This window comes from Hylobates moloch, unplaced genomic scaffold (genome assembly GCF_009828535.3).
Source record: "Hylobates moloch isolate HMO894 unplaced genomic scaffold, HMol_V3 SCAFFOLD_16, whole genome shotgun sequence".
NCBI lineage: Eukaryota > Metazoa > Chordata > Mammalia > Primates > Hylobatidae > Hylobates > Hylobates moloch.
In genome coordinates, this window is record NW_026652291.1 from 82,806,597 (window position 1) to 82,813,718 (window position 7,122).

Below are 7,122 nucleotides of genomic sequence, written 5' to 3' on the forward strand. Positions count from 1 at the left end.
AGATTAACAGCAAACCACCAGAAGCTAGTAGAGGGGCATGAAACATATTCTCCCTCAGAGCCCTCAGAAAGACCCAGTGTTGATCTTGGACTTCTACCCTCTAGAACTGAGACCAAAAAATACCCGTTCTTTAAGTCACCCAGTTTGTGATACTTTGTTATGGTAGCCCTTGCCAACTAACACATCAGGGCATAATGCTGGAAGAAGCATGAGTCTCTGATGATACTGAGACCCAGAGTGTCTCTAGCTCCTATCCAGTACTGTTGTGTGAGACATGAAACATATAATCCTTTATTACTTAAAGCTGTTGTTTGCTGGGCTTTTTTAAATTATGTACAGCCTGCCGCTTCTTAACTGATACAACTGCTTTCAATACTATTTTCAATCTGTAAAATACATCAGATAATCTATCAACAACACTTTTCTCCACAACAGCTACCTCTTGAAACTCTCCATTCTGCCAATCCATTTTAGCCACGTTGCTTGCTTCTCGTGTTGAAATCTTCCATATGCGAATGCTCGTTTATCTTTATTCTTGGAATTCCTTCTATTCTATTGTGTGTTTGATCTCATGTTTCTTACAGTCCAGATTTCTTTTCTCAAAATTAAGCTCCTCATCTAAGAGCTCCCTGAGAAACAGTACAAGGGAGAGACGAATTTCCTGAAAACTTACACATTAGAAAATATATTTATTCTGTCACTGCCATGTTTGATTGATAATCTGGTTGCACAAAGAATTCTATATAGGTTAATATTTTCCATAGATTAATTATAACATTTTTCTCAGAATTTTGAAGGTGTCATTACAATGACCTTCAGAGAGTTCCTTTGAGAGCTCAGTATTCTAATTCCTCTACCTCTGTGCCTTTTAGACACAGGCACACAGAGACACACATACACACACACACAACACATACACACACACAAACAAGTTTAAATGTCCTTGGCTATCCAATATTTCACAGCTGTGCTCTTTCTTTAGTTTTTTACGTGATTTTTCTGAACGATACATACCCCTTTCTGTCTGGATTCTGAGAAACATTCTTCTGTTTTTATTTGTACATTATATCCCCATTTATTTTCTTTGTTTTCCATTTCTGAGAACACTATCATCGGATAGTTGGCCTCCTAGACTTGGACTCTAATTACCTTTTTGTTCAGTTCAATATTCAATCTCTCTTTTTTTTTTTTTTTTTGGTTATACTTTGTGGAAAATTTCATCAACTTCTTGTTTCACCTTTCTGTAATCCTTTTTTCTTCTGACTTACATATTTAACTTTCCAAGGCTGTTTTCAATGCTCTAAAAGTTCTTTTTCTCATAGTATTCATTATTTTATCTCCCTAAGCACATTAATGACAGCCTTTTCAGATTTTTGCCTGTTTCTCGCATTGTTTTTCGTCCCTTCTAATTTCCTTTGTTTTTTTATGTTGGGTGTTCCCTTTTAAGTATCTGGTGATACTTAACATTCGCATTTCAAGTGAGACTCTAAAAAAATTATTGACATAGATATCTATGTCAGAGAGCTCATGGTAGCTTGCTACCATGTATTTCATTGCCTTGTATTTCATTAAGACATTGCAAAGTTACACTATTTGCACATCTTTTCCCCACCAAGGGCCTTTCAGTTTTTCTAGAGATGAGTCCTATAGTCTCTTATCTGAAGATGTGCAAACTTAACTATTAGATCACTATGGACTGGGACAGGGACGGCGCTGCAGGAAGGGTATGAACATTCAGTATGCTGCCTTTCACTTAACACATCATTTGCAGCAAAGTTCCTCAACATCTTATGTTGCTGAGTCTCACATTCAATTTCTCCTGAAAAAATGGGATATTGGTGATTTCGGCCAACAAAGAGTTGCAAAGGGAAACTAGAGGTCTGTTCCTTGTAATGTCATAAACCATCATGCCAGTTTTCAGCCCCTACTCTCACCCCTACCTACTTTGGCTCCTCCTGCAATGATTTCCTTCTTAGTTTCTGTAAGGCAGAGCGGCTGGCTTTTAATTAGCTTCTCCTCTGCAGGCATGTACTTTCTTTCTTTGTTCTGCTGTGTCGATTATTTAATTATTACATTCATGCTCCTCTTTCCATCTTCCAAAAAAATATGTTGACCTCTCTTGTTCTTGTCCACTGTTCTTTTCTTTCTGTATTAGATCAAAATGTTTTTATGATTCCATTGCTGTTTCTGTGATGAATTTTAGAGAGAACAGAGGGATATCCATGGATTAAATCTATCACGATTGAATGAAAATTTGAATAGTATTTTTAAAAAAATCTTCTCATTGGAAAACAAGCAACAGATTCTGCCAGTAAAGGATGGCTATAGATGGGAGGAAATGAAAGTTGCTCTTCAGAACCATTTAATCTTAATTAACAGATTACTGTAACAGATGACTGCTAGTGAGACCAATAATAGAAACTCAAGAAACATGTACTACAGCTTGTAAGAGGAATCGCAGCATTCATATTATCACAAAGAAGCTAATCTTTTCAGCGTTAAATGAAAAAATACTGCAGCACTTTATTAACATTCCAATACCTGAAAATGCATTAAAGTGTCAGATATTGTGAACCAGTACCCTGGGCATCAACAGCAATCTTCATGTAGATTTTACATGTTTTGCATATGCCCTTATTTTTTAAAATAGTGAGCCAATATACCCTAAAACTTAAAGTATAATAATAAGAAAATAATAATATTTCAAATAAATAAACTGCTTTCCCTTTTACAATATTGAATATCTGGTAACCTTCCTGGTGATGATCAGGTGAAACTGAAAATCAGCTGATGGTTCAGTAGGGACAAAGATTCTGTTATTTGTTCTTTCCCAACAACTCATGTCTTAATTCGAATACACTGAAATAGAGCTACCACACGGCCAAGGTAAATGAGCATCTAAGAAACAGTGTCTTGGCTGACAGGACCATCGTAGAAAATAATGTTCCAGTCAGAAAGGCCAGCGGATAGGCAATAAACTTTTAACTGAATATTGCGTATAGATTAGCTCATTTTTAAACTTCAAAATGCTGAGTTAAATAAAAGTACCAAAACCGTGTTTTCTTTCAGTTGGCAGAAAGGGGGCCTCCAGAGCAAAGGGGAATTCAGTTATAGACAAATTAAGAAAGCTACACCTGCTCTCCTCAGATGTCGATTGTAAATTTCATGCTCATCATAATTATAATGATATTCCCCTTATATTTGCCTCACTTATGAAAATGTACTAAGGGAACACGGTTTATTGCAGTCTTTATTTTCTTTAATATATAGTTTGCCCATATAGACGAATTCTGAAACCCTGTTTGACAAAGGTCATCTGCACAGCAGGACTTCAATACCTAATGATACTTTTCTCCATATGACAGAACATATTTTAAGACAAAGGGTAGTGTTTTTGGAGTCTTGTAATATAGGTCCTACTAGGTTACAAGTAGATTAGGCAAGTTACTTTGGGTGATTTGATGCCTATCTATTCCCATGCTCAGAATAGATTTTATAGTGACTGTTTAAACTTCAAAACTTTTATAAATTAATAGTGATAAAAATGAGTGATAAGATAAAGTCACTTTAAAATGTAAACTTAACATATAATACAAGGTATTATTACATAAACAGTGATTGCTATTTTCAATGAACCCTATACAATTCTCAACAAGTCTAATTTTATAAATTAATTATTTCTAGATTTTTGTCAATGAAAAGTGAGGCTATTTGAAATTGGAATATAAGACACAACTAGTTTTTTTTTTACTACATTGAATTAGTTCATATATAAAGATATTGATATATAAATTAGCTAACTCAATATTCCATTCTAGCATATAGAAACTCTCTTAGCTGATAACTTAAAAATTACATTTCCTCAATTTTCTTTTGCAATTACCATCCTTATCCAGCAAATACATGTATCTATAAGAGATGTTGATGCAAGCAAACTGAGTCAGATGGAAAAACAGGTGAGTTATATGGAATGTAGTTTCTAAGTAAGGTGATAATGCTCTAAAGCAAAAATTAATTCAAGATGGATTAAAGACTTGCATGTCAGTCCTAAAACCATAAAAACCCTAGAAGAAAACCTAGGCAATACCATTCAGGACATAGGCATGTGCAAGGACTTCATGTCTAAAACACCAAAAGCAATGGCAACAAAAGCCAAAATTGACAAATGGAATCTAGTTAAACTAAAGAGCTTCTGCACAGCAAAAGAAACTATCATCAGAGTGAACAGGCAACCTACAGAATGGGAGAAAATTTTTGCAACCTACTCATCTGACAAAGGGCTAATATCCAGAATCTACAATGAACTCAAACAAATTTACAAGAAAAAAACAAACAACCCCATCAAAAAGTGGGCGAAGGACATGAACAGACACTTCTCAAAAGAAGACATTTATGCAGCCAAAAAACACATGAAAAAATGCTCATCATCACTGGCCATCAGAGAAATGCAAATCAAAACCACAATGAGATACCATCTCACACCAGTTAGAATGGCCATCAATAAAAAGTCAGGAAACAACAGGTGCTGGAGAGGATGTGGAGAAATAGGAACACTTTTACACTGTTGGTGGGACTGTAAACTAGTTCAACCATTGTGGAAGTCAGTGTGGCGATTCCTCAGGGATCTAGAACTAGAAATACCATTGGACCCAGCCATCCCATTACTGGTATATAATCAAAGGACTATAAATCATGCTGCTATAAAGACACATGCACACGTATGTTTCTTGCGGCACTATTCACAATAGCAAAGACTTGGAACCAACCCAAATGTCCAACAACCATAGACTGGATTAAGAAAATGTGGCACATATACACCATGGAATACCATGCAGCCATAAAAAAAGATGAGTTCATTGTCCTTTGTAGGGACATGGATGAAAATGGAAACCATCATTCTCAGTAAACTATCACAAGAACAAAAAACCAAACACCGCATGTTCTCACTGATAGGTGGGAAATGAACAACGGACACAGGAAGGTGAACATCACATTCTGCGGACTGTTGTGGGGGTGGGGAGGGGGGGAGGGACAGCATTAGGAGATATACCTAATGCTAAATGACGAGTTAATGGGTGCAGCACACCAACATGGCAGATGGATACATATGTAACAAACCTGCACATTGTGCACATGTACCCTAAAACTCAAAGTATAATAAAAAAAAAGAATCTGTAGCAATAACTCCCTTTTCAACAGGTAGCTTCCAATTCAACAGCTTTTGAAACCTCCCCAATTGTAGCAAAAGCAAAATGCCCTAGAGAGGTCGGCCCAAAATTTTTTACTTCAGGCCTTTAAATGATGGCATAAGCACCTAATTTTCTATATTGCATAATTTTTTGTTAACAGTAGCTAGAGTGGATTTGTTGACATCTTCTGAAAAGTGAGCAATTCAGAGATAATTTGTATTTTGACACCTACGTGCCACTGAATGACATTTCATGATAAACCATTTTATTCCAAATTTATCTGATAGAAAGTGACTTGTGGGTTTCTACAAAGGCACAATAGAATGACATTTGCTATCTGATAGACAAACTGAAGTGAAACATTTAGCAGAGGATTTCAGACCCTCCAGAAAAATTCAACTACATTTCATGGCTTTTCTTTCAGTTTTTTTTCCTTGTGAAGATGTAGCCAAAGAGTGAGAAGTTATTATTTTATTATTTTATTAAATACAGTATGTGCTTGTTTTCCTTAGTTTTACAACTAAGTATGTGTGGCATATTGTAAGAGAGCATTGAATTTCACCTTTAAATATCTAAGGTTAATACTGAATTTGCGTAATCCGAATACAACCAAGAATTCATGGTCCTGATCACAGGTTGATAAAAGATATAAATGAGACTGATTTTGTTTAAAAATACAATAATTGTGTTGGGAAACAAAAAACAAGTTGTGTACAACTCTCTTCACTTCTATTAAATAAAATCAAAGAAAAAAGATTAAAGAAAGTTTCATAAAATATTTGAGTAATATATGAGTATCTGAAATTACTTTAATAGTCAATTTAATGTGAAACATTGGATAATTGCATCTAATTAGCAAAAAAAAGAGGCTAGTATGTTCTATAACTTATTATAAATTTATTGTTACAGTTACCATATTGACTTTGTTATATGGTAAATAGATTCTAAGGTCATATCCATGATCTTCACTTTCTGATATTTACACCCTAATTTGCTCCCTCCCAGTGCAGTCTGGAAAGCTGCAAATAACTGAATGCTGTAAACAAACATATTAGTAAAATAACAAACCTTTTCCCATTAAGCATCAGAGGAGATCTTAGCTCAGGCAAAATCCTTTATTTCAGCCTTGTGTATGACCCAACTAAGCCGCGTCTAGACTGCTAACCCATAGAAACTGTGAAGTAATAAATATGCATTGTTTTAAGTCATGAAGTTTATGATAATATTGTTACTTAGCAACAGTAACTAATGCAGCTAATTTTATGTAATCATAAATTTATTACACCCATAGAACTCAATATTCTTATGAATTCTTATTAGACAATAAAATACACACATGGTATAAATAAATCTCATAGGTAATGAATAAAATTAGTTTCTATTCTATAGCACTCAAAAATATATGTTGTAAACAACTACTTGTAACTAATCCAAAGGTACATTCAAAAACAATTAATTAGGAAGTTTTTCATCTGATAATAGGGATTTCTGAGATGCATTTTCCTACAGGCAGCCTCCTAAAGAGAAGTTCCACTTGGTCAATAATGTTAAATAAACATGTATTAAATATGCATTTACTATTGAATTACTTTGTTTGATTTCGGAATGTATAATATAGTAGAGTCTCAATTATTGTGTGAGTTGCTCAAATTACAAAGACATGGCATAGTTTTCTCATTTAAAGGCTTTAATTTACACTGAAATTATTATAAAAATGTTAGCTATATACCAAAGGAAAAAAAAGCATCATAAATGCTATAAACAAATCACTATCTTCAACAACTGTCAAGTAATGTTAATCTTTCTTCTTGTATATCTCCACCTATTTCCTCAGATTTCATATAATAATACTTGTAAATATCTCAATAAGTTACTCTAAATCCTAAAAAAAAAGATTTCAATATATTTTGCTCAGCTACCAAAATTAATAATT

General features: G+C 34.2%; 1 long non-coding RNA gene across 1 annotated transcript; it reads right to left on the reverse strand.

Annotated features, from left to right (window-relative positions):
* Positions 1-518: 518 nt before the first annotated feature.
* On the reverse strand, positions 519-6,356 carry LOC131381437 (uncharacterized). The gene is made up of 3 exons (XR_009210208.1): positions 6,258-6,356; positions 1,945-2,187; positions 519-629 (listed from the first exon to the last, which is right to left on the reverse strand). It is a non-coding gene; the product is annotated as an uncharacterized LOC131381437 (long non-coding RNA).
* Positions 6,357-7,122: the final 766 nt, after the last annotated feature.